At 31.9% G+C, this 27,509-nt stretch overlaps 1 long non-coding RNA gene across 1 annotated transcript; it reads left to right on the forward strand.

Annotated features, from left to right (window-relative positions):
• The first annotated feature begins 1,230 nt into the window (after positions 1 to 1,230).
• Positions 1,231 to 4,463, forward strand: LOC143074640 (uncharacterized). The gene is made up of 3 exons (XR_012977984.1): positions 1,231 to 1,333; positions 2,857 to 2,996; positions 3,494 to 4,463. It is a non-coding gene; the product is annotated as an uncharacterized LOC143074640 (long non-coding RNA).
• Positions 4,464 to 27,509: the final 23,046 nt, after the last annotated feature.

Below are 27,509 nucleotides of genomic sequence, written 5' to 3' on the forward strand. Positions count from 1 at the left end.
GAGTATTTCGTGACAACTCTATCAATAGATGCATTAGGTAGATTTTGCACAGAGGGTTGACCAGAATTATTTAACTACACTAACTGATAGAAAAGCAATGATAACAGTATATTTCCATAAAAGTATCGGGTTTGGTTTCTAGAAGAGGGAGTTCATGTTTTCAGGAAGTTTGAAACCAGTTTTTAATGTCTTGTACCAAGTCAGGAATATGGCAGATGTATGTTGGCGTGTGTTTGTGTTGCACTTCAGTATTTCTGTTGTTCCGTTCTTTTCCTCTTATAGTTGATGTGTTTCCCTCGGTTTAAGTTTGTATCCCGGATTTGTTTTTTTGTTTTTAATTTCTCGATCGATTTAAGACTTTTGAAAAGCGATATACTACTGTTGTCTTTCTTTAACACCTGGTTTTTAATTCCGTTTCACCAAAGTCACATCTGACCCTTTACACTAACTATATACCATTATTACTTTATCGTTAAAGGGAACTAAAATGAATTAATGAATTCGAAAAATATTTTCTTGTTCCTTGCCTATCTTAAAAGTTGATGGATGTCGTCTAACCATATTTTTCAAATTATTTTATATCCAATACTTACTAAATTGTTTTTTTTTTTTTTATTATTCACATTTCTACTACATGACTTCATACTACCCTTTTTATACTAACGTATGATTTACGATATACGTAAGAACGTGTGTTCCATCATTAAAAGACCAAGTGATGATTTATACGTATTAAAAACAAAAACAAAACCATAAAACGAAACAAATAAATCCTGGAAAATTTGCGAGTGCTAAGATAAATTTCTCAAACTCCCGGGAAGCCACTAGGTTGTATTATGAAGCAAATCAAGATAAAAAGAACAAAAAGTAAAATGTTATCTAGTCGTCAGATTAAAGTTTTTTTGAATATAACAGATACAAATGCAAAACAAAGGTCAATAAAAAAACACCAAAGTGTGATTTTCAAAATAAGTCACAAGCGCACTTTCCCCAAATGTGCACATATACTCAGACTGTTAATATCTTAATATGATTTCTTAAAGCAAAATTTGTTTGTATATGTTTATCATGCATAGAAGGTCATTCACATGCATAAAGTCTATCGTCCAAAGCATTAAAGGAATAGTTGACATTGAATGTTTAACAAACACCTATTAATCAATCAAATTTAGTTCAATGTGCTCTCCTCCAGTTGAGGGTTAAAAACCAGGTTGTTATTATCACGCCTTTTGTAGACTTAAAGCTTACACACGTAACAAGAAGATATCTTGTGGACTATGTTATATTGTTTTACTGATAAGATAACGGCAAAAGAAGATTTCAACCCTTAACAGTATGTATTTTTTTCTTTAATTAGTTTATTTATTCTTAGTCTTTGTATTAAATATTCCAGTTAAATATTTTATTTTATTTTTATTTAGTATTATTGTTTGCCTGTTAACATAAAGGTGACCTACCGATTTACTTGTAGAAATAGTATAGGAAATATCTTGTAAATATTGTACTAGGTACGTTCATCGAAAGAATCACCCAATCTTTACAATACTTATTTCATATCATCCAAGTTCATTGTGCCTGGTTTTACCTCTCCTTTTTTTTTTATTAAAACTCATAGTCATATCACCTTTGTTCAAAACAAAAAATGAACCATTTTCAGAAGTAAACATCCACATGTTCATGACAAGATAGCCTCATTCTTTTAAACATGTAAAATCAAACTTTAGCAGTAATCATATGAACCACTGCGGGCAAAGAAGGAAAAGGAATGCATATGGAAGACAATCTAAAAAAAAAAACAACGAGGAACTGAGTTTTAATAAATAAACAAAAAAACAGAAGTAAAACCAGGCATAATGAAATTGGATCATATGAAATAGGTATTGTAAAGATTGGGTGATTCTTTCGATGTAATTGAATGCATATTGGTAAAATGCATATGTTGTATTAAAATGCCTTTAAAGCAAAATATGGCGTTGAATAGTATTATGATAAAATATGAATCAATTCTCGTGGACTCATCAAGTGAAACAAATATAAGGGAAATAACCCTACCTCTTATAATTTCTATTTTATTCATTTTGATTGAACGACTACATGTATAAAGGTAGTGATAACGTATGGAATTAACCTCAAAATATCTAATTCATTATAATAACTCCTGATTGATTAACTTGAAAATGTGTTGCCGGGTTTGAGATTTTCCATTGCTTACATTGATCAAAAAAAATAACGTTATACCTTGAATTTTATCAAAATAAATATTTTGTAATTCTTCGTTCACCTAACAATCTAATTTAAAAAGTTTTACATGCACTTCTAATATGAATATGTTACAAACCAGTGACATAATGTGTGTTATCTTGGAATGTTAAAATGCTCTATGTTGTCTTTTTCTAAGTTGTGGTAACTTACTCCTAGTTTGTTCATAATTTTTTCTATAATAGATATATAAAACTTGGTGCACGTTATCACTGTAACTGTTTATCACATTTTGACAAAACACGTATGTATTGACAGTTCTAGGACTGTTATGTAAAGTAAGACGCACAAGTCACAAGCGCTTGCGATATTGACCTCCCTTACCAGTATGCACTCTGTGGGAAATATGACTAGATCGCTTGTGCATATAAACTACGTCCTCGATACGGTAATGTTGGAATTAGCAAGAGTTAAAGAAAAGAAACTAGGTATTGGAAAATATTTATAACACAGGAAATAGGAAAAAGATGTTTAAGACCCTTGTAAAAATACATGTATCAGTAACTATGCTTTCGCGATTGGTTCATGCATTTGCCATTGCAACAAGTCTATAAACATGTAAAGTCAACATTATTTTGTTAAATTTACACATTCCAGGTGCAATATCTCCAATACGGAATGACACGCTCGTCTCGAACTAACTGTAACAAAATGGCAGTCGTAATTAGCCAGATATGATCAAATTTCCATTCAAGTCAACAGATACGAGGCCCTGGTAAACTACCTCCTTTTGTTTAGTGAGACTTATATTACTTTTTAGCAGTAGTAGGTAAACTATATTCCAAAATAAGAAAATCTTTACAACTGAAGACTGAAGTTTTTATTAGATTTTCTTATCATTTTCTTGATCTTTTATTGATTAATAAATTGTGTGCCGTAAATATATTTCAATAGGGTTGCAATTTTGTAAACGGATCGGTCTTCGGGTTCATCAGAATTGTGTTCCAAAAGACCAATGCTGATAAATATTGCCAAAAATAAATGCAAAAGAATGTGTGGAGGAAAAACGAACAGTTTAGAAAAGGAAAAATGTCAGATATCCAAACAAATGTCTTTCTTCTTAAAGATCAGAAATATATGAAAGTACAGTCATTACAAATAAAATCCATTATATGTAAATTGTCAAGACCCATGTTTCCCAATCTAGTCGATTTGGATATAAGTCTTAGATTTTCAGTCGCAATCTTTCTTATTTCTCCGATAGTATTTGCATTCTTAAAGTTATCTATTGTAGGTCTAACCTCATGGTAATGTCATCTGTTAAACATATCTGTAATCTTTGTGAAGAGGAAGATGTTTCCAATGTTGCAGTTGTTTGGTGTGCAGATTGTGAGACCTTTCTTTGTAAAGACTGTGAAAGGCATCATAGCAAGAATAGAGCTTCAAAAGGACACCAAACTATGGCCCTTAATGAGTACAAGAAACTGCCTCCATTCATTGCTGATATAAAAAGTCGTTGTGAACTGCATGATGAAAAGTATGACCTTTATTGCAAACTCCATGGAGCCCCTTGTTGCGTAAAATGTATTACGGACAACCATAAAGATTGCAGGGATTTAGATCCATTGGTTGATGTTTTAAGGAATATGAAAACGTCTGCCAAAGTTTCAAGTCTTGGCAAAGAGTTAAGTACTTTAATACAGACTTTTGAAACAGTAGGCAAATATTTGAAGTCTAGAATAAATAACCTCCAAGAAAACAAAACTGAATCCCTAAAAGAAATCCGAAATCTACGTTCCTCAATTAATAACCACTTAGATGAAATAGAAAAGAAAATAGTGGATGATTTAATTGGGGAATTAGATAAGATAAAACTAAAATCTGACCAATTTAACAGTGAAATTGATAATAAAAAGAAAGGTATTAAGAATTTGCAAAATGACCTCTCACAAATGATAATGTATGCAACAGACCTTCAAATTTACGAAGGTTTGCAGTATTTGGAGAATTCTATATCATCAGAAGTTGGATATCTATATGATATGAAAAGAAAGGGTCACTTGGATGCCATTCGTATTGAGACGAAATTGTCCGACGATTTAAAATGTCTGACTAATAACATAAGGACATTTGGCACTACAATTTTTCAGTCTTCGCCATGTAATTTGCAGCTAAAATCTTCTGTGGATTGTCAAGTACGTCTGTCAGTTCCACCTTTATTAACAATTGATAGTATCGAACCGAAACTAAAAACAACATTAAAGATTCCGAAGAGTTAACAGTTAGAAATAAACGGTTGTCAGGTTTTACCTGATGGTAGACATCGTGTTCTAGAAGCAGTCAGTAAAAGTGTGATTTTGTTTTCAACAAATGGAGAATACACTGAACATGTTGCAATTTTCGATGACGAACCAAATGACATTTGTTACATTAAAGGCAATTTAATAGCCGTGACAATTCTCAAGAAACGCAAAATTTTGCTGATTTACCTAATAATGAAAAACATTACGAAGACTTTTCAAGTAAACGATGCATGTTTTTGCATCGAGAGCTACGGGGAAACATTGGTTGTGAGTTTACATGGTAGTTCACACAAACTTTAAACATTGGATCTCGACGGTTACATTTTATCAGAGGTTACAGTACCAGGAAAATATACTATTCGTATGGCATTGTATAAAAGCAATATTCTCGTTACAAATTGGAAAGATAATATCATAATATTGCTACACCAATAACGGGCTCTTGTTATGGGAACACAAACACAAAGATATTTGCGAACCATTTGGAATAACAGTTGACAAAAATGGATTCATATGTGTTGCGTGCAAAGGAAATGACAAGATAGTAGTGTTATCAAAAGACGGAAAAACGAGTAGAACAATTCTGTCAAAAGATAATGGCATCGTTTATCCCCGTGCTATAAATATAGACAAAACATCATCTACAATACTTGTTACAAATTCTTTTGATGGTGACGCTTTCGTATTCAAAATTTAGAAATTAAAAATCAGAAGAAGTATGTTTTTCTAATTCGAGTGATTGAATTACGTGCGTCAATTGTTTTTCGCAGTTGAGTATGGTGTTTGTAGTTGATATGGTCTGTTGTGTTGTTCAGTATCTTTGATGATTATTTTTTTATCCTTTGTTTTTGTAAATGCTTACCATATGTTTGATGTGTAGTGTGAAGTGTCCACTGTGAAAGTGTCAGCAGTTGTATTTTCAGCTTTTCTTCATTGTTTTATCTGAACTTCTTCGCCTAATGGTCTTAATTGTCCCTTTTGGTATCTTGCTTTAAAATGAAATAGAAATATGTGCTATTATTGCATCAGACCAAAGCAGTGGATTCGAGCAAACATACGGCCTTCTACAATTAGCAAAACGTATAATTAGCCATAACAGGTCAGATGGGAAACAATTCAAATGCGGAAATCGACGGCATCAACATGCAATTATAAGTCTAAAACAAACAACAAATATAACAGACACCAACCAACGATAACAACTGAGTTGTAGGCTCCTGGTTTGGACAATCACATATATAATGTGGTGGAGTTATATGTATCTTATTGTGAGTGCCCAACCCCAATCTCCTCTACCCTAACAGAGGGATGTAACAGCTCTTTATTTTCTAAATTGATTTATATAAATTTCCTGTTTACAAATTGATGCATTCTTCGAAATACTAAGTATTATATACCTCCAGTGATAATTTATCGTAGCCATTTTGCAAATCGTTTCTGAATTGTTAGTCCTCATTAATGCTCTTCAACTTCTTACAAAATTATTACTTGAGATAACCTTTTAATTATTTTGATACAAGCGTTACTGCTAAGTCTTAGTTTGTTATTTAGAAACTCGCATCTGGTGTATAATTTTAAGCTTGGTATCTTTGATGACTTTTTACACTTTCTCTGTTTTAAAGCTTACGATAAACCTTAAAATATATGATAGAGGATTGATCAATAAGGTCTATTTGCAAATAGTATTAGCATTTCAAGATGAGAGCATGTTTAGACAATATGAATCTGACCCCTGATTTGAACTAGATCGACACAGTAGTAGTTAAGGCAAAAGTTATTCTAAGTTCATAGGACACATAACACATAGAAAAAATATTCATAATGTCATGTTAATTTGTATATGTACACTTATTATCTACAATGTTTCGTGGAATTCTGTCGTGTGGTTTTAGAAAATGTGCGATAACAAATCGTTGCAGATGTACATTTTTGCCAAAATTCTAAGTTCTAAGGGGACTCACTCCGAGAAAAAATGCATTATTATTTCCTGTTGATATGCACATCTATATAGTATTTTCTTATTATCTACAAAACTTCCTTATATTCTGTTTTGTGGTCTCATAGGAGTTGTGATGAGAACAGCGGGACTGACAAACAGATGGGCAGTCGGTCTCACGAACTGAGAACTGGCGGAGAGGGGGATCAAAATACTATACCCTACGCAATTTTGTTGCATGGGGTATAGAAATACGAAAAAGTAGCAAGTTTAAACGAATAAGCGAGGCTAAGAATATATCTTAGCCTGAATATTAAAAGTGATGAAAATGAAGTTGTAAAAACTTCTACTTGTCTGTTAAAAGATAATTTTAAAGGTTTGTTTTTTTCAAACCACGCCTACAATGTAAGCATTGGTAAGTGCGACCACTGATATCAGACAAATGTCAATAGTGCACTGCATGCCATGGTGCACATATACACAGACTATTTATGATTACAGATACTTGTTTTATAATTTCTTTCTCAAGTCTCTCTGTACATATTATTTACTTTTTTGTAAACTAACAATTATTGCATAAAGTATATCATCTTAAATATGAATGAAATGTCTGATACTGGATTTTAACATACATCGGATAATCTGTCAAAACTAGATCAATGAGCTCTCTTTCAGTTCCCGGTCAAAAACACGGTTTAAAGTTCGTATTATCACATAGTTGATAGGTATGATGATTACAAACATAACTGATTGATATCTTGGGAACTATTTGTTTCCGTTTTATTAAACGTGTTATATGAATGAGTACTGTTGACAAACAACCCACGAGGGTCGAGAGACGATTAATATTTTAAAGGGGTCGTCTCAAAAGACGTTCTAAACTTCTATCGTTAACATATTGCATTATGTAAAGTCAAATGAAGTATGATCAATTGAAGTTTTCATTACTTTAAGCCAATTCAATGGTGTCCTTTTCTACCAAACAAGCGCAAAGTTTAACAACCTGATTTATTTAACATTTAAGTCTGCGAATAGAATGTTCGACATTAATTCGTCATTATTGTATAACGGTTAGCATATATCTTATCCGCTAATATAAACAAAACGGTTCGCTATGAAATACTGTTGTAGTCTGTGTTCTATTTCTGGAATGGAGTTGCATTGTTGTGCATCATTTTGGAAGCCTAGGCATCGATACCGCTGTGTACAAGTGGTATGTGTTTTTTTGTTGTCAATCAAAACCTGTTTTGTATCAATCTTTTGAGCTTAGCCACGTTCAACTGATATTTACAGTGTGTTCTTATGTTGTGTTGTTAAACCACTGTCCTGGTTAGGGGAGGGTTCAGCCACCACAAACATGTATAACCCCGTTACTTTCTTTATAGAACTGTCCCAATTCAGGAGCCTGTAGTTCGGTGGTTGTCTTTGGTACATGTCTGTCATATTTGTTTATGTTTTATTGTTTTGTTATAAATTAGACCGTTAGGTTTTTTCAGTTGAATTGTTTCATATTTTTCATGTCGGGGCCGTTTTATAGACGACTATAAGGTATGGGAATTTCTCATTGATGAAGGTCGCACGGTAACAGTAACCTATAATTGCTTGCATTCACTTTATTTGAACTTTTTGACTGGTGGATAGTTGTCTCATTGACAATCATAACTCATCTCTTTATTTTCATACATGGTGTAAATTAGTCTATATGTCGGTGTACGGAATAAAACTGTTCATGCGGCTCATTATGCGGGCGATAAATTGCATGAGATAAATGGTCTACTCCCTACAATGCGAGTTGGAGTCTTGGCCAAACGCTCGTTATGCAACGTCGAATACAATGAAGACAATAATTTCACAACAACGGTACTATACCGTCAATAATTTTTTGTACATGTTTGCGACATAGTGAATGAAGAAACACCAAAAGACAAAGGCAAATTCGAATAGCACGAATAGAATTAAGTTCATAACCACAAAATTACCCACAAAAGGCGTTTTCACCGAGACAAGTTGCATCTGTCCGATTCATAAGGAGGCAAGTTTCAAAATATTTAAAGGCTTTTGGTATTGACTCAGAATCTGATTCTGATTCTTATTTAGATAAAAAAAAATATCCTAGTATATGATTCATTTATTTTTTGTTAATATATATATCGCTATTTCATACACACACAAAAAAAAATATATATATATATATATATATATATATATATATATATATATATATATATATATATATATATATATATATATATATAATACAGACGTTCTTGTTCATGATATGTAGCTATATACTCTGTTCTTCGAACAGCAAAACATTATCATCGAGTGAGGTAGTGAGTGTTGGATTTCCCCTTTCTAAATGGCTGGAACCGCGCCTGTGTAGCAATGATAAAAAAAAATAGTCTTGTACATGTACCGAACAAATCAATAATAGTTCTCCTCTTTGGAGATGATCTCTTAATTGTCAACAATAGTTCTTTATCTAACATGTCTAGTGGCAAGATAACGGAAAAGGAAGGTTCCTACCCTGTTTAGTTTGTGTATGTCTTCTTGAAATAATTATTTATTTTCAAGTCAGTTTTATTTGAATGCTATAACTTAATACATGAATCACCTTATTCAATATAACTTTTTGATTGTGTACATTTATGTTAACTCCAGTTTTTACAAGTTTATCTATGTGATCATATCACTATTTGTTTTTGTTTTCTTAAAATTCATAGCATATCACATCTGTTGAAAAAATAAATCAGCTATATCACAAATAAACAACCTCATTGCCATGTTTAGTACTCGGTTTAGTATCTGCAATGGAGACTCATTTTTTTTAAATTTATAAAAACAAATATATAAATTTCTCCATGTCGAAAAGTATAAATGTATGCATACGGAAGAGCATACGGAAGACAGTCTACACCAACACAGAAATACGAAAAATGCGTGTTTCAGTAAATAAACATTTAGATGAAACAGAAAATAAATGATAAGTGATATGTTTTCGGTGTTCGATTAGATAAAACTAGAGTGTGGCAAGCTTTCAAAAAATAAGAAATATATTAAAATTATAAATGTTTGCGACAAACTTTAACATTTACGTAGGAGTGCAGAATATTGGAAAATTCCCAACAAAAGAAAACTTATTATTATTAAGAAGGGATATAGTTACGATACTGTTGTCAGGTCAATAAAGATTGCATATTTTGCCGTTAATATTGATTCACTTATAGGGTCTTTGCATCGGAGCTAAACACATTTATTCAAAAACCAGTTGTTGGCATGACACGGGTTATGTTCTTCTCATATATGTTATGATGGTATGATACTAAACCCCTAACGGGAAGGATTGTGCCTGATGTTCATATGATGAAATCATAATCTTTCAGTCAGTTTAATTGAAGTCTGGAGCTACATGTCAGTTAACTGCTAGTAGTCTGTTGTTATTTATGTATTATTGTCATTTTGTTTATTTTCTTTGGTTACATCTTCTGACATCAGACTCGGACTTCTCTTGAACTGAATTTTAATGTGCGTATTGTTATGCGTTTACTTTTCTACATTGGCTAGAGGTATAGGGAGGGTTGAGATCTCACAAACATGTTTAACCCCGCCGCATTTTTGCGCCTGTCCCAAGTCAGGAGCCTCTGGCCTTTGTTAGTCTTGTATTATTTTAATCTTAGTTTCTTGTGTACAATTTGGAAATTAGTATGGCGTTCATTATCACTGAACTAGTATATATTTGTTTAGGGGCCAGTTGAAGGACGCCTCCGGGTGCGGAAATTTCTCGCTACATTGAAGACCTGTTGGTGACCTTCTACTGTTTTTTTTTTTTTTATTTCTATGGTCGGGTTGTTGTCTCTTTGGCACATTCCCCATTTCCATTCTCAATTTTATTTATTATATTTTCTAGATTTACAAAGAAAATGTCAACTACAAGAGATTAACTTGGAGATGACATTGTGAATTAAAAGCTATTGTTATTAGGGACATTTGAAATCTATGATGAGTTTATTTATAACCTCTTGGTCGATGCCACTGATGGTAGAGTTTTTATTCCCCGAGGGTATCACCAGCCCAGTAGTCAGCACTTCTGTGTTGACTTGAGTTATCATTGATATGGTCAAAGTTATAAATAAACGTTTGTAATCTAATACAATAAATAACAAAAGATAAAAGATGTAATTTATCGACTTAAACCGAATAGTTTTGTGATATTTTTCTACAATTTATATACTAAACTTGTGTTATCATTTTCCAAAATAGTTATGTATTTTTAATTACATGACTGTCAAATATAAAAATGAAGTTAAAGTCATACACTAGGTGTTTCGGCAATGGTCTCCTATTATCATTATATTACCTGACAACAGTATCGTAACTATATCCCTTCTTAATAAGTCTGTTTAAAGCTTGTGTTAGCTATTGCGGCGAATGTCGCTATTTTTGTGTAAAGATTAATACCATACAAGATTGGACGTGAAGCACCTGAACGTATCTGCATATCTGCAGGTCTGCATGTTGATTTATATTTACGAATGCTGTCTTCGTACCGATGATAAAATTTAGTAAATGTTTTGACTAGCTTGTGATATCGAAAACCCTAATGTAATCGAGAATGTAATATTTTTTTTCAGTCATACATTTCTTTCGCTTAAATCAAATACGTTGTTACATACATAACGAATTGTACAAGATCAGATATATAAACACCATTAGATGGTGACAAGGAACGTCACCATCTAAATATGGATAATTAACCATAGGAAAAAAAAATATCTCTTTAATCGTAAATTTTGGTATTAAGCTTCCCGTTAATGATATGGACACAAGACCCAAGAAAGGGCAGTGTTCATTGTTATTATTAATTATCTACACTGTTATTGGACGACTTAATATGATGAAAAATGCCTATGCAATATAAGGTTTAAACTCGGCCAATACAGAAAAACTCGGCCAAACATGCTGAAAATGTCAGTATGGCATATATATCAGGCTAAAGACGGTCAAATTAATTTAAAAAGCATTCTGAAAGCAGTCGATGGAATTATTTCAAGTTTGGGGAACGAGTAAATCATCACAAAGTTCACTTCTTGACGACCTCATAAATTATTTCACGATGGTACAAATCGATTAAATGTTTACTTTCGCTTTTTTTTGTAAACTGTCATTTATTTTTAAACCCGAACAAGGCATATGCATTCTGTAATTATGCAAATCTTCGTTCTTATTTTCAACTCCTTCATTTTTTTTAAAATATATTCAATTAGTTTATGCATAACACATGCAATGGCAGTACCTTTCCAATTACTATTTATGTGTTGTGTCTAAATTTAAGTTGTAACACTTTATAGTGACTGAAAAGGGTAGAAACATTCATCAAATGAGAATATGCTGAAGACACCTGTAAACAGCACCAGATCATTATATATTGCATTTTATAAAAAGAAACTGAGATTTGGATAGTTCCACTTCAAAGTAAAAATATTTATCTCTTTTGAAATGAAATAAAAAAAATATTGTAACACTGTAGTTAATTAATAAAGATACTATTACGTGTATTTCTGTATTGACCTTGCTTCGCCTCAGGCCAATACAACAATCCTCGGACCAATAAAAAGGCTAATACAGAAATACTTACGTAATAATATCATAGTATTAGCTTATTTATATTAATTGAACAGGATACATATCGTTTATTTACATACTAAAGTCGTCAATATATCATCTAAATATCTAAAATTGTTATTACATTTTTGTATCAGGTGTGTTTCGATTGGTCTCGGTGGGTCTTTGCTGATTTTAGACATAAATTGTTACTCATAACAATACAGAAAGGCCTTATTTGAACAATTTATTATCAGGTTTATGATTGTATCAAGTGTACTAGTATTTAAAATAGACAGTTCAGTAGTTGAACATTGGTTTGAAGACGAAATACATCTATATTTGTAAGGTGTTTTGTGCAGCTTCGGAAGCTAGTACATATTTGTAACTTTAACTGTACTGTGTAATAAAAGATTATGTTTGTTACAGCTGTCAATTTCCGAAAATGAAGTCATTTGGAATGATGGCGAAATCGTGATATCCTTTTTTTTATCGTTCCTGATGAAGGGAAATCCAGAAAAGAGCTTCATTTTTTTAATTTGTGCATCAGAAATGAAATATAGAACTCTGATATCGCTATTATAACTGCTTGAAATATGAATTTGTCACATCGCACTGCAATTGTCTCTAAATCTATTATGGTAATAACTTCCACTAATAAGCGAGTCAAGATCTGAACTTTCTTAAGATATTATAACTCCAGTAAAGACATGTATCTTTAAATATGTTTCAAAAATCATTCTCCCACTTAGTTATCTAAAGGGAAAAGGAACTGAAATACCTTGCTATCAAATTAGTATAAACTAAAAATAAGAAATTAATTTGCGGAATTTTTTTAAGATTTCGTATCAATTACAGTAAATAATACATCCGGTGTTCTCAATAATTGAAAATCGATATTTCGATATAAAAAAACCTGAAGATATCAAGAAGACATTTAAAACTTAAACGTCGAAAAAGCGAATACTACGAAAAGACTAACATCTCCATAGACTACTTAAGACTAAGTAGCACACGAAACTGTGAGTTAGCTCAATTGGACCGGTTGAGTAACCAATTCCAGACTCTTATTCATTATTTTATAATATTCTAATCACATACAATTACATATATATTTACACAATAAAAAAGGTACATAAAACATACATGTATAACAAGAAATATTACTTTAACATAGTATGTGGCAATCTTAAAAGATTTATTAGATACTGTACAAGCAATATTAAAATACAATTCGATAATGTACGTATTAGATAATAATATAGTATTGCTTTAGAATATCATTAGAATACAGCATAATTAATCAAATAAAAATAGAATTCTGATTAAAATGTTATAGCAGGTTCTAGCAACACTTTCAAAAAATGTATCGTTATTGAATAATTGATAAAACGTTTAAAATGTCTCCAGTTTATGACATAAAATATGATATAGTTGACTATAAGCAACAGACAAACGTTGAACAGATTTCGAATGCACCAAAACTTAGTTTGCAATAAGAATCTTTTGTAGGGTTCAGGGCAAATGTCTTCCGATAGGAAAAGGGATAGGAGTTTACTAATTTCTCTGATATTTGCATCTTTAAAAATATCTATTGTAGGTTTAATCTTATGAGTATGGCATCTGTTAACCATATTTGTCATCTTTGTGAAGAGGAAGGTGTGTCCAATGATGCAGTTGTTTGGTGTGCCGATTGTGAGACTTTTCTTTGCAAAGACTGTGAAAGACATCATAGCCGAATTAAAGCCTCAAAAGATCATCAAACTATAGCAATGGATGCTTACAAAAAACTGCCTTCTTTTATTGTTGATATAAAAAATTGTTGTGTAAAGCACGATCAAAAGTATGACTTTTATTGTAAATTCCACGGCGACCCGTGCTGTGTTACGTGCATAAAAGATAACCATAAAGATTGTAGAGATTTATATCCATTGGTTGAAGTGTTAAGGGCTATTAAAACTTCAGCTAAAGTTTCTAATGTGGACAAAGAGTTAAATATTTTACTGGAAAATTTTGATACGGTAGTTAAATACTTAAACTCAAGAATAGTCACCATTCAGGAAAACAAAACAGAATCCCTAAAGGAAATACGAAATATTCGTGCATCAATAAATAAGCATCTAGATGAAATAGAACAGAAAATAATGGATGATATATCCGTGGAATTCAATAAGATAAAACAAAAATCTAACATTATTTCCAATGAAATTGGGAACAAAAAAGAGGTAATTCAAAATTTCAAAATGACCTTGCGACAATGACGAAGTATGCAACAGACCTTCAAATTTACGTAGGTTTGCAGTATTTGGAGAAATCTACATCAGATGAAATTGGATATCTTAAAGAATTGCAAAGAAAAGGTCTATTGGACGAGATTCGCTTGGAGTCGAAATTATCTTCCGATTTTAAGTGTCTAACTGATAACATAAGGACATTTGGTACTGCAGTAACACATGCATCTGTATGTACTTTGAAGCTTAAAACTTCTGCCTCATATCAGGTGCATCAGTCAGTTTCACCTTTATTAACAATTGATAGTATAAACCCGAAACTGAAAAAAAATTTCCGAAGAGTATTAAAAATGTAGAAATATGTGGTTGTCAGGTTTTACCTGATGGTAGAAAACTTATTCTAGATTATGCTAGTAAAAGTTTGCTTTTTTTTTTCGAAAGATGGCAAATATACTGAAACTGTAATATATTTCAACTGACCACCATCTGACGTTTGTTTTATCAAAGGCAATTTAATAGCTGTGACATTATTCAACCTAAACAAAATATTGCTAATTGACATAGAAAAGAAAAACATTACAAAGACTATTAAAGTATCAGATTTGTGTTATGGAATCGACAGCAACGGTAAAACACTGGTAGTAGTATTACTAAGTAGTCGACAAGAACTTTTAACTCTTGATCTCGAGGGTAATATTTTATCCGAGATAAGAGTACCAGGCGAATTACCTATCCGTACGGCGCTGTATAAAGATAATATCGTTTTTACAGATTGGAAGGCTAATATCATATCTTGCTACACCAACAACGGGGTCTTAGTATGGACATATCAACATGAAGACATTCGCGAACCATTTGGGATAACAGTTGACAAACACGGATTCATATTTGTGGCTAGCAAAAAAAATGACCAGATTATAGTTTTATCAGAAGACGGGAAGACGAGTAAAACAATTCTGTCGAAGGAAAATGAAATTGATAAACCATATGCAATAAGTATAGACAAAACATCATCTACAATTCTTGTTACAAATTTTTCCAATGGTTACGCCTTCGTGTACGAAATTTAGAAAGAAAACAAAACAGTCGTATATTCCTCTGATTGAAGTAGTTCGTTCATGTGGGTCATTTTGAAATTGTAGATGTTGTTGGTGTGTCGTTGTAAACTGAATTCTGTAACCATACCTGATAATATACATTATTTCTACGAGGAGCTATTCTAACGTAGACGTTATGAATTATTTTTTCTTACAATGCTAAAGAGGAAGTTCAAAATGACAACATTTTCACTGTAATCAAAAATTTATGCGATTTTTTGTCAGATTTATTCAATTATCAAAATCACTTATTTAGGCTGTAGTATACATTATAACCAATGCAAATACATATTCAAGTTCTTTTGTGTCTTTTCGTGAACAGGTCGAGTGGTGTTACTAGTGGTACCTCTTACCTTTCAAGAGGACTAGTATTCATTATAGTGTATTGTGAAGTTCGTGTCCCACCCGTTTTGTGGCCTGTACCCAGTCAGGGTATTTGGACAATGTGTTGTTCGTTATTGGTGGTCATTTTTGTATGTCTGTTTTTGCGATTGATCAATGTTGGACGTTGATATGTTCTCTTGAACTGTTCCATGAATTTTGTCGATTTCTGTTATTCCTTTGTATTGTTTAAAATATATTCCATAATTAATGTTTTGTCTACACTCGTATTTTCATATTTTGACCCATTGTGTTGTCTGTCCTTCTGTACTTCAAGATATTAATGGTTTCTTTGGTATTTTGTTTCTTGTTTAAAAATAAAATAAAAAAAGGAGATGTGCTTTGATTGTCAATGATACCAACTATTCACCAGAGACCACGTAACTTAGATGTAAGCAATTATAGACCACTTTAAGACTTTCAACAATGATCAGAACCTTATCAGTGACAAATTTAAAACAATCAGATAGTTATCAAAGGTACCAGGATTATAATTTAGTACGCCAGACGCGCGTTTCGTCTACATAAGACTCGTCAGTGACGCTCATATCGAAATATTTATAAAGCCAAACAAGTACAAAGTTGAAGAGCATTGAGGAAGCAGAAAACCAGCAGTCTGACTGATGCTTAACCTGTAAAGGAAAACCAAATATGACAGGCATACAGCCACTAACAACAACAACTGAAATAAAGGATCTTTACTTGGGACAGGCACTTATTGATTGTTGCGGATTAATACATATTTTAGAGCATTCAAATAGCGCTATAAAACCAGGTTCAATGCACCATTTTCTACATTTGAAAATGCCTGTACCAAGTCAGGAATATGACAGTTGTTGTCCATTCGTTTTTGATGTGTTTTGTCATTTGATTTTGCCATGTGATTAGGGACTTTCCGATTGAATTTTTCTCGGAGTTCAGTATTTTTGTGATTTTACTTTATACCTACCACTAACCTGGGACAGGAACGTAGTATTACTATGACTAAAATATCAATCTGTACACCTCCAATTGATTAAGAAGAAAGACGTCAAAATCAGTCTGAGTTAATCATGCTATATAAACCTTGAAAAGAAAAAAACATAAACTCAAATTAAGCAATGCGTGTTAAGTAAATGATTGATAACTTTTTACGTTTATTCAAGTGTCGATAAGTGTACATGAACGTCCGCTTCCCCTGTTTTGACCTTTTAAAAGCAACATGATTATATTAAATGTCCCTATGCAAAAAGCACATGCATATCAGAACGAAAACATGTAAATGAACCCAGATGTATACTACACTGACATCATTAACTATATTTTTAACTTACTAAATGTAATTCACAACGCAGAAGACACATGCACACATTATTTTGACTCCTATAAGACCTGGCATTGCTTTTTATCCTAAAATCTGCGTGTCTAGCGTAAAAGCATCAAATACCAGTTAAGGTCTTATGTTTAACCTTGAACGGGATTGAACCTATGACCTCTCGCACTCAAGGCTGGAACGCTACCATGAGACCCTGATGTGTTCAGAAAAACGCAAAAGGATTGTTTATAGATTTAAAAAAGTATCCTCTTAATTTCTCTTCACTTTGAAATTAATATCCTCTTTTCATATTATTATGCTGAACAATAGACAGGCGAGTAAACTCTTTCTAATGGAAAAGAAAGAGAAAATAAGTATTTATTCATGACATAAAATTCTTAACTCATACTCAACAAAGCCCAAATCAAAGAACCAGCACCTCCATTGCTGTCCTCATCATTCAAAGAGATAATCGCCGACTGGACAACAGAAGAAAGGCAAGCTTGTGATCTATGTAAAATGTCGATAGTTTTGATAACTTTTTTTGTACTTTTTCACGTTTGAGGAAGAGTATGCGTAATGGGGAGATATTGTGGATTATACTGCTTATTCATCATACATATTTAAGGGCGGTTTCATGTTGATAATGAGATAGTAATCTATTTCATTTTTTGTACTAGACCTAGTGCATTTAACATTTTTAGCTCACCTGGCCCAAAGGGCCAAGTGAGCTTTTCTCATCACTTTGGGTCCGTCGTCCGTCGTCTGTAAACTTTTACAAAAATCTTCTCCTCTGAAACTACTGGGCCAAATTTAACCAAACATGGCCACAATTATCACTGCGGTATCTAGTTTAAAAAATGTGTCCGATGACCCGGCCAACCAACCAAGATGGCCGCCAAGGCTAAAAATAGAACATAGGGGTAAAATGTACATTTTGGCTTATATCTCTGAAACCAAAGCATTTAGAATAAATCTGCCCTGAAAAACATTGTTTACCAGGTCAACATCTATCTGCCCTGAAATTTTCAGATGAATCGGACAACCAGTTGTTGGGTTGCTGCCCCTGAATTGGTAATTTTAAGGAAATTTTGCCGTTTTTGGTTATTATCTTGAATATTATTATAGATAGAGATAAACTGTAAACAGCAATAATATTCAGCAAAGTAAGATCTACAAATAAGTCAACATGACCAAAGTGGTCAATTGACCCCTTAAGGAGTTATTGCCCTTTATAGTCATTTATTACCAATTTTTCGTAAATTTTTGTAATCTTTATAAAAATCTTCTCTTCTGAAACTACTGGGTCAAATTTAACCAAACATGGCCACAGTCATCATTGGAGTATTTAGATTAAAAAATGTGTCCGGTGACCCGGCCAACTAACCAAGATGGCCGCCATGGCTAAAAATAGAACAAAGGGTTAAAATGTAGATTTTAACTTATAACTCTGAAACCAAAGCATCTAAAGCAAATCTGAAAGAGGTAAAATTGTTAATCAAGTCAAGATCTATCTGCCCTGAAATTTTCAGATGAATCGGACAACCGGTTGTTGGGTTGCTGCCCCTGAATTGGTAATTTTAAGGAAATTTTGCCGTTTTTGGTTATTATCCTGAATATAATTATAGATAGAGATAAACTGTAAACAGCAATAATGTTCAACAAAGTAAGATCTACAAATAAGTCAAGATGACCAAAATGGTCAGTTGAGCCCTTAAGGAGTTATTGCCCTTTATAGTCATTTTTTACCAATTTTTCGTAAATTTTTGTAATTTTTTACAAAAATCTTCTCCTCGAAAACTACTGGGCCAAATTTAACCAAACATGGCCACAATCATCATTGGTGTATCTAGTTTTAAAAAACGTTTCCGATGACCCGGCCCACCAATCAAGATGGCCGCTATGGCTAAAAATAGAACATAGGGTAAAATGTAGATTTTGGCTTATAACTCTGAAACCAAAGCTTTTAAAGCAATGCTGACTGGGGTAAAATTGTTTATCAAGTCAAGATTTATCTGCCCTGGAATTTTCAGATGAATTGGACAACTGGTTGTTGGGTTGCTGTCCCCCTAATTGGTAATTTTTAAAGAAATTTTACTGTTTTTGGTTATTATCTTGAATATTATTATAGATAGAGATAAACTGTAAACAGCAATAATGTTTAGCAAAGTAAGATCTACAAATAAGTCAACATGACCAAAATGTTCAATTGACCTCTTAAGGAGTTATTGCCCTTTATAGTCAATTTTTAACAATTTTCATCAATTTGGTAATTTTTTGTAAATTTTTACAAAAAATTTCATCTGTTACTAAACGGCCAAGTTTATTATGGATAGAGAAAATTGTAAGTAGCAAAAATGTTCAGTAAAGTAAGATCTACAAACACATCACCATCACCAACAAACAATTTTGTCATGAATTCATCTCTGTCCTTTGTTTAATATGCACATAGACCAAGGTGTTCGACACAGGCTCTTAAGAGCCTCTAGTTATAATTTATATACTATTATTTACCTATAACTTTTGCTATCCAAATTTGAAAAGATTGTAAAAAAACGTTCCGATTTTTCTTTATCAATCAAGTTATGTTCATTCGCCGTTTTCGTATTGATAGATTATGATCCTTTTTCTTTATATGAGTGTTGTTACTGGAAATACGCAAGTGTTACCTTCCTTGTAGTTGTATGGGTTTTGCTTATTGTTGACGATCATTTTGTGACCTTTTATTTTTTCATCCTTGTCATTCTGTTATTGGTAGAGAGTGGTCTTATTTGCATGTTTATCCCATCTCTATTTTAATAACATAACTTAAGGGTGAAAACCTGTTGGAGTATCAAAAATGAAAAAAGAAAAGATGAAGACCTGGAGAAAGTAAGTAACCTGTTAAATGAATTAGAGCTTTGATTGCGGGAGGTAACCCTCGAAGATATTTTGAATTTCTAATGCTTGCAACTTTCCCGTAGTATTTTGTGTACTTTTTCCTAGTATAAAACTTCTCCCCAACAACTCCTAAAGTCCTCAATGTTTTTGAAAGCTTTAATCTAAAGTACATTTTCTGTAAGATTCTTTTGAAATCCTTGATATCCATTACATTTATAATATAATTATATAAATATTAATTTCATACTGTGTACCATTCGTTTAGACCAATGCCTTTTTTCAAACATCCATAGACAATTTACCATACTTGTGATGTATAATACATTATCTTTTGACAAAATACTAATACATCATTGAGGAAAATGTTTCTTCTGAACTTGTAACTTGTAATGCCTTTGATACAGTATCCTTGCCACCAAGCCAGAACTTTCCTCGGATACTGCATTAGATTACTAGGTAGATAACATCATCAGTGACTATCAGTTCACTTTTTACAATGTATCAGTTTAAATGCAGTAAATGCCCGTTTCGGCGCATTTAATATCTTATCTAGAACTTGTGTCTTGTGTTTTATTGATCTAAATAAATTGAAATTTTAGGTTTAAGGTGAAAAAGATCGAAATTTTAATCATTCATGATTCCTCTTCTCTCGATGGAATTTAACACAATATTTCTGGTCAACAATCTACAAAACACTACAAAAACTGAAAAGTTTATGCATCCCGTTTTATACTAACGTTAGATTTATTTGTTTCCCTCATTTCAGGACATTTGATAATGTCATCATAGAAAAAAGTACGAAACAAATCAATTTTGTAAAAGCAGCGGCGAGTGCTAATACATTTGCGATTTATTGAAATATCTAAGCTTTAATATGAAACCATCATGATAAAAATGAAGACAAAAGTTAAACAAGTTTTTAATTTGGCAGTTCAATTTTAATTTCAAAAGGTTTTTATAATCCATAACCTAATAAGTGAAACTCCTGATCAGCAAATGTTAGCAGCGCACTTTTGACCATTGTGCACATATACACGAACTCTTAGTATGGTTTATATGATCCTTTCAACAATTCTTCTGTTTGTGCATTTTACGTATTGTAGGCCATTCCCATCCACAAAGTCTGTCGTCCTTAATGAATGAGTACGTTGACGCTGGATGTTTAACAAACATCCATTAATAAATCGAATTTAGTTCAATGTGTTCTCTTGCAGTTAAGGGGTAAAAACCAGGTCGCAAATTGATTTGCACAACGTTAACATGTTAACAGTTTACAAACAAAACTAAAACATGTCTAGTGAACGTTTTTTACTGATAGGAAAATCGAACATACCCCATCCAGTGCAATTGTCTGTTTGTATACATATAAAAGGATATTGAGTAAATGTACATTGGACAAAAATCGCACACAATACATAGAAAAAAAAAGATTATCAATGAACAGGGCTTTTATTCCTGTTCTTCATCTTGACAGTTGATGTAGGGTCTTCAACAATGAACAAATCATTCATACCCTACAACAATGTCAAGACGGCCCCTAGCGTCGACTTTAGCGGTACTATTGATTAAAATAAACCACAGTTAGTTAACCTTCTTGCTCCCCACCCGCCTCGGAGTGCAAACTTGTGCGATGCTTGTGTACGACGGTTCTCCAGTCGAAAGCACCAGGGATACAAGAAAAGTGCAGTAATTTTGAAAGACATCGATCGCCGCTAAAATATGCTTTGAAGTTACAATGTACACATGTCGGGAGCGGTCACTGAATTACATAATTTATAATTACGGGCGAATACATTGCCCAACAAAAGACCAATACACTAGAAACAACAAATGATAGATGATGCATATAAAAGTAAACAACAAATGATAGACAGCACAGGGCACATCGAAATATATGTAAGAAAACCTAGCAGTTTAAAATAGTATAAGAGTGCAATATACAAAACAGATGACAAGACCAGTATTTTGAAGACATTAAGAAAATATTAAATAGCCAAACATGAAATTTTGATTTTGTATTAATATGAGAAATTCGCACATGAACAAGCACACCATAACTGTAAATATTAAAAGAGCATATACCTCAAGCACGGGGAAACGTTCTACTGCCTCCACACAGCACGAGAGACAAACTCTAGAATCAACAGACAATAAAAGTATATGGAGTAAATATACATGGGACAAAAAGGTTTACTTGTAGAAATAGGTCAATTATGAATTGGCAAAGTTGACCTTAGATGGATTTGACAATTATTTAAGATCTCTTTTTGTTCATATAACTCTTCTATTGTTTTTGTTTTTTTACATGCTTGACTTTATAATACTTGGCTTTGAGCGTTCATTATGAAAGTAAATCCAGAAAAGCGCGTCGGACGCATTAAATTTATAAAGTGTTGTTTTGTTTTGTACGAGGCAGGAATCACCCTAATGTAACAATAGTTATGTTGTATGAGCCCATTTCTGCATGCTTGATTTACTCATTAACATGGCATTAACATGTCATTTGTTTTAAACCAAAAATGTACTATATTTAGAAATAAACATTCACACTATAATGTTTTGTTTCCGTCTATGAAGCACCAATCTAATTACAATGAAATTATATATCATTAGTCACATCTTATATTTCTACAAATACAAAAACGAATTATCATGGTTGCTTTTATTAAAATTCTTAGCTGTTTAAACGATCATTTTCATCGGACAATGTCTGTACCATGTAAGGAATATGAACGATGGTTACTAGTCTCTATAGATGGTTGATATAGCCGTGCTTTACGTTTTGTTATGTTTTAATGACTTCCACGTTTTGAATGTAACTCAGTTTGGTATTTCTCTTATAACATTTGAAGGTATATGAAAGATGATGAATAATTGAAAAATTGCAATTCTAGGCTCGTTTTTGTACAATCCAAGTTTGTTTTCATTGTCGTTGACGAAATAAGCAGGTTCCGGACTACATTATTAGTATGGTTTCTGTGAATTTTGTTTTTGTTTTCTATGACTATTATTTTCCAAGAACTAATGATTTAATAAGTTTACTCTAAAAATATCGAGATTCGGAACTTAAAGATTAGTAATTTAAGTTCTTGACATTTAAGAAGATAAACCTAAGGTCGAGGATATAGCTCTCAAAATAATATAAGTACTTTAGTGTCAATCATTTTAAAGTTTGATAGTTACACATTATTATTTACTTCTCTTTCATATCAGTGTATTATGAATTGACTATTACAAATGCAGTATTGGTTTATCCCCCTTCATGAAGAATGATCATACGAATTGTAGAGATTTAGACCCATAAGTTTTTTCATTTTGCATTTTTAAGGGATATCAAAAAGTAAAATAACAAAAATACTGAATTGCAAGGGAAATTCAAAACGGAAAATTCTTTATAACATGGCAAAATCAAAAGCTCAAACACATCTAACGAATGGAAAAAGATGTTTATACTGTCATATTCTTTACTTGGTATAGGTATTTGCTTAAGTGGAAAATCGTGGATAACACCTGGTTTTATAGCTAGCTAACCTTTCACTAGTATGACAGTCGTACACAATTCCAACAAAGGTTCAAAATTTAGACAAGGTTTTTAAAGTTTTTCTTTCAAAGTTTGAAAACGGTAGTCAAATATATAAAACAATTTAAAAAACAGAATATCTTTAAGAATACGAAATATACCTGCCTAAATAATACATTAATTAAATATTTGCAACATGATCTTTCAAATACGACAATGTATGTGACATACCAGGTGCAACAGTCATATGGACATCGATTAAAGATGTATAATGTTAAAACGAAACTGAAAACAAAACTGTTAATGATGAAAAAAATGTACCCGTATGAAAATATATGGTTGTCAGATTTTAATTGATGGTAAAAATTCGTATGCCAGATGAAGTGAATTAAAGCATGCATTTTTTTTCGAAAGGCGGGCCTTAACTCTATATCCAGTTTCGCAAAATTGATATTTGTTACAGCAAAGGAAATTTATTATCAATGACGTTTCACAAGAAAAGACCAATCTTGTTCTATGACCTATTTAGTAGAATCATACTGCATTTGGATTTCGACATTTAAAAAAAACATACATAATACATTTGTAACTTAGCTCAAAGAAATATTATACATGTAAAGAGGAAGTTCCAAATGCAAGAATAATCAATATTGTCTAAAAAATAGAAAAATTCTTTTGATAAAAAAACATGTCGGATTTTGCTATTCCCTAAAGGTACCCTTTTTGTCCTAAAGCTCCTCGCGCATTTTTTATTTTCTAAAATCTGAATGTTGGAATATACCATTTTAGGTCATAATGGAGCTAAATTTGTAAGTTCATATCAATGCTGTAGTGCTGGCTTTCTCTTCCATTTCACAGAGGAAATGGCGAATAGTCTCACTGACAATCATATCACATCTTATAATTTTTATATTCGTAAATAACTACCCTATCACTTTCCTTCAAATATACCATCGTTACTAACTCTTAGTTTTGGGATATTGACTTTACAAATTACACATAAAACTTTGTTTACGTTATTAATCTTATGTTTTATTACTGTTTAATGTAGGTCTTGGTTTTGTTTTTCAATTCTAGAAGTTTTGTGTAAATTAAGTCACATTTGTTCGAGGCATTAACAATTATTACCCTTATGCAATCTGCTGGAAATAAGATTACATGAGTGGCACGTATAAATTACGTCATCGATAAGATTACGTTCATGTTAAGTTTAGTGAATGAAGAAAAGTAAGATCTTATTGTATATATGTATAAGTACTTTCGTGCTTTTTTCATTGCGATGAGAATTAAAAGCTATATAAAATCAAACTTTTTTTATTAAATTACACATACACGAGGTAAAACAAGTTTCTTTTGACAGTTCAAAGTCAATTTCAAATGGTTTTTTTCAAATAGAAGACATAATAGCCGATCATAAGTCCAAAATAACTAGCCCAAGTGCAACTAATGAACAAAATAATATGAGAAGCGTACGTTTGTCAATTGAGCGAATATACACAGACTCATAATATGGTTTATAGGATATTTTTCAACAACGTATTGTAGGCCATTCCAATGATCAATTAATCAATCAAATATACTTCAATGTATATTTCGTCAGTTTAGGATTAAAAACCAGGTTCGATATTGATTTTTACAACGTTTATAGGTTAACAGTTTACAAACACAAATAAACCATGTCTTGAAAACGTATTTTACTGAAAAGAAAATTGAAAAGGACGATTTCTTCCTTGAACAGTTTGTATATTTTTTCTTGAATTTATTCATATTTTCGTAGTCATTTGTTAATTATTTCAATGAAATACTTGATTTATCTAATAAAGTGTAATAATTTGATTGTGCACATATAGGTAACATCTTTCAAATACCCGGCTTTGAGCGTTCCTGATTAAGGTAAATGCAGAAAAAGCTTTGAATGCATGTAATTTATAAAATGTTGTGTTTTTTTGTACGAGGCAGAAATCACTCAATGATAACAATTTGTATGGTGTATGAGCCTTTTCTGAATGTTCAGTTTTACTAATTAAAATGCATTAACATGTCACTTGTTTTTAACCAAAAAATGTACTATACATTCACGCTATCATTTTTAGTTTTTGCCAATGAAGCACAATTCTTTAAAAAAATATATAAAAATGTTGATAGTAACTATATGAATCATTTCATATAAAGAAGGAAAGATTATGAATATGGAAGACACTCTACGCAAAAACCGATGTAGGAATACATAGTACACAATTAATTACAGACTAGTAAAAGCATTTCTATGAAATTAGTCATATTTGTTTTTGTACAAATAAAAACAAAAATTGTTATAGTTGATTTTATTATAAGTCTGAGAAGTTTAACCAACCATTTTCTTCGGAAAATGTCGATACCAAGGCATATGACAGTTGTTTCATAGTCGTTCCATTATTTTGTCATATTTAAGGATATACCCCTCTTTGAATTTGCCTCGTTTTTATTTATTACATTTAAGGTAACTGGAACATGTTATATTATTGTGTGAAATACCAGGTTGAATTAACATTGTTCGAGCATGTTTTTTTTTAATTGTCGTTGATGCGGGCTGTGGACTAAACTATTAGCATGGTTTCTTTGATAACTTTTTTCGTGAATATATTTTGCAAGAACTAATGATTAATAAGTTAACCCTCATAATATTGAGTTTTCCAAAGATTTTCATAACTGTTCATAAACGTCAGGTCAATGATATATCTCTAAAATTATTATAGGTACGTAGTGTCAACCAATCATTTTCAAGTTTCGTTGGAATAATGATCATTTTACTCCTATTATAATCTGTGCTGTAAGACATTGAGTATTTCAAATGCGCTATTGGTTACATACCTGGAAATGTACAGATTTAGGTGTGTATTATTTTCGAAAATTAACATTTAAAGAAAGAAAATTCCTTCAAGATTTGCAATGTCCTGTCAATTAAGAGGAATTGCTAATAACAGAATGACATTAAACATTGCGTTTGCTAACCATAGAAATTTGTTTTTCAACTCAAAACGTCTGGTGTAAATCAGGTTCAACTGTCAGTTGTATATTAAAGATTGATAATATTAAATGAACTGAAAATAAAACTGTTAATGTTAACAATCTACCCGTATACAAATATATGGTTGTCAGATTTCAGCTGTTGGCAGAATACTTGTGCGCGATTAAGTCAGTAAAAGTTTGCATTTGTTTTTGAAAGATATGACCTGAAAACGATATCCAGTTTCGAAAACAAGCCAATTGATATTTGTAACATCAAAGGCAATTAATTTATTATCTGTGACATTTCACACTCAATGCCTAATCTTGTTCTGTGACCTATTAAAGGACAAACATACTGTTTTCAGAACTGATGAATAGTATCACTGGCAATCATAACACATCCTTCATTTTCCTATTCGTAAATAGCTACCGTATCACATTCTTTCAAATATACCATCGTTACTTACTCTTAGTTAGGGGATATTTATTTTACAAATTACATATAAAACTTTGTCAACGTTATTAATGTTATGTTTTATTACAATTAAATGAAACAGATATATTGTTTTTAATTCTACAACTGTTGAGTAAAATGAGATGCATGAGACAAAGTCCCATGATGCATTGGCATTGTGGAAAATAAGAATACAAGAATGCCACACATAAACTACCTCCTTGATAAGGTTTTATTGGTATGAGTAACAAAACGATAGATTAAAGTACTAAGTGAAGTGAATAGAGATTAGGAAAATATCCATAACACTTGAAAATAAATTTAAAGGTGTTGAAGACCTTATGATATATATGTAAAAGTAGCTTTATGTTCACGATAGGTTTATGCAACTGTCAATATGAAGTCAAATCATTTTTTTTAATTACACATGACAGATGCAATATATCCAATAAGGAAACACCGGATTCGATATATATTGCATCTGTATATTGGTTCTATCTCAAACATGAAAAATAAGAAAATGTTCCATGATTACCAATGATAAGTATCTATCAGATGCCAAAGTACATAAATAGTTCACGATTGGACCTTCAACAACGAATGAAAGTCGTTCTGTATAGTAAGA

The sequence above is a fragment of the Mytilus galloprovincialis genome, chromosome 5, assembly GCF_965363235.1.
Source record: "Mytilus galloprovincialis chromosome 5, xbMytGall1.hap1.1, whole genome shotgun sequence".
Taxonomy (NCBI): Eukaryota; Metazoa; Mollusca; class Bivalvia; order Mytilida; family Mytilidae; genus Mytilus; species Mytilus galloprovincialis.